Genomic DNA, 2584 nt, shown 5'->3' with positions numbered 1-2584 from the left:
AAAATTCCAGTACTATGTTGAATAAGGGTGGTGATGCTGGGCATCCTTGTCTTGTTCTTGTTCTCAGAGGGGTGGCTTTCAGTTTATCCCCTTTGAGTACGATGTTGGCTAAGGGTTTCTCATATATGGCCTTTATTATGTTGAGGTACTTTCCTTGTATACTCATTTTATTGAGAGTTTTTATCATAAATAGGTGTTGGATCTTGTCAAATGCTTTCTCTGTGTCTATTGAGATGATCATGTGGGTTTTATTCATCATTTTGTTAATGTGGTGTATCACATTGATTGATTTGCAGATGTTGAACCATCCCTGTGTCCCTGGTATAAATCCAAGTTGATCATGGGGTATGAACCTTTTGATGTATTGCTGTATCCAGTTTGCCAATATTTTGAGGATTTTTGAATCTATGTTAATCAGTGATATTGACCTGTAATTTTCCTTCTTTATGTTGTCCTTGTCTGTTTTTGGGATCAGGGCGATGCTGGCCTTGTAAAATGTGTTAGGAAGTGTTCCATCTTCTTCAACTTTTTGGAATAGTTTGAGAAGGATAGGTAGTAAATCTTTGAATGTTTGGTAGACTTCTCCAGAGAAGCCATCTGGTCCTGGACTTTTATTTTTTGGGAGGCTTTTGATTACTGTTTCAATCTCTTTACCTGTGATTGGTGTGTTCAGTTTCTCTATTTTATCTTGACTCAGTTTTGGGAAGTTGTATGAGTCTAAGAATTTAGCCATTTCTTCTAGATTGTCCAATTTATTGGCATATGGTTTTTCATAATATTCTCTTATAATCCTTTGTAGTTCTGTGGTATCCATTCTAATTTCTCCTCTTTCATTTCTAACTTTATTTATTTGAGGCTTCTCTCCTTTTTTCTTGTGAGTCTGGCTAAGGGTTTGTCAGTTTTGTATATCTTCTCAAAGAACCAGCTCTTAGTTTCATTCATCCTTTCTACTGTTTTTTTTTTGTTTCAATTTCAATTATTTCTGCTCTAATTTTTATTATTTCTCTCCTTCTGCTGACTTTGCGCTTTGTTTCTTCTTCTTTTTATAATTCTGTTAGGTGTCGTTTAAGATTGCTTATTTGAGATTTTTCTTGTTTGTTAAGGTGGGCCTGTATTGATATGAATTTCCCTCTTAGGACTTTTTTTTGCTGCCTCCTATGTGAGTTGGTATGGTATATTTTCGTTTTCATTTGTCTCCAGGTATTTTTTGATATCTCCTTTAATTGCTTCATTGTTCAGTAGCATGTTTTTTAGTCTCCACATATTTGTCACTTTCCCACCTTTTTTTGTAGTTAATTTCTAGTTTCATAGTATTATGGTTGGAAAAGATGCTTGACATGATTTCAATCTTCTTAAATTTATTGAGGCTTGCTTTCTTCCCCAACATATGGTCTATCATTGAGAATGTTCCATGTGTACTTGAGAAGAATGTATATTCTGCTGTTTTTGCATGGAGTGTTCTATGTATATCTATTAAGTCCATCTGGTCTAGTTTTTTGTTTAATTCTACTATTTCCTTGTTGACTTTCTGTCTGGGTGATGTATCCACTGATGTAAGTGGGGTGTTAAGGTCCCCTACTATTATTGTGTATTGGTATTGTTAACATCTCCTTTTAGATTTGTTCATAGTTGCTTTATGTAGTGTGGTGCTGCTGTGTTAGGTGCATGTATATTTATCGGTGTTATGTCTTCTTGGTGGAGTGTCCCTTTTATCATTATATACTGCCCCTCTTTGTCTCTCATTGCCTGTTTTATTTTGAAGTCTACTTTGATATAAGTATGGCAAGAGCTGCTTTCTTTTGTTTGCCTTTAGCTTGGACTATAGTCTTCCATCCCTTCAGTCTGAGCCTGTGTTTGTCTTTAGAGCTGAGATGTATTTCCTGGAGGCAGCATATTGTTGGGTCTTGCTTTTTTTTTTAAAGATTTTATTTTTCCTTTTTCTCCCCAAAGTCCCCCAGTACATAGTTGTATATTTTTAGTTGTGGGTCCTTCTACTTGTGGCATGTGGGATGCTGCCTCAGCATGGCTTGATGAGCGGTGCCATGTCTGCACCCAAGATCCAAACCAATGAAACCCTGGGCTGCCAAAGTGGAGCATGCTAACTTAACCACTTGGCCATGGGGCTGGCCCCTAGGGTCTTGTTTTTAAATCTATCCCACCACTCTGTGTCTTTTGATTGGAGAATTCAATCCATTTATATTTAGAGTGGTTATTGATATATGAGGGCTTAATGCTGCCATTTTATCACTCATTTTATGATTACTCTGTATTTCCCTTGTTTCTTGTCCCATGTATTTCAGACTGCCAGTTCAGTTTGGTAGTTCTCTATGATGATTTTCTGTTTATTTGTCATTTGTGTTTCTCTTATGATTACTTGTGTAGTTGTTACCATAAGGTTTGTATGAAAAATCTCATAGATGAGATAGTCCATTTTCTGATGGCCTTTTCTTTCTTTAGTCTAAGCTGATTCCATCCCTTTGCTCTTCCTCTTCTAAGTTACTCTTGTCACAACTTATTCCATCTTGTGTTTTGAGTTTGTCGTTAAAATGAGATTACATTTATTTTTGATGTTTCCCTTCCCTTT

The sequence above is a fragment of the Equus quagga genome, chromosome 2, assembly GCF_021613505.1.
Source record: "Equus quagga isolate Etosha38 chromosome 2, UCLA_HA_Equagga_1.0, whole genome shotgun sequence".
Taxonomy (NCBI): Eukaryota; Metazoa; Chordata; class Mammalia; order Perissodactyla; family Equidae; genus Equus; species Equus quagga.
The sequence above is the reverse complement of the archived record's forward strand: the minus strand, read 5'-3'. Positions refer to the sequence as shown.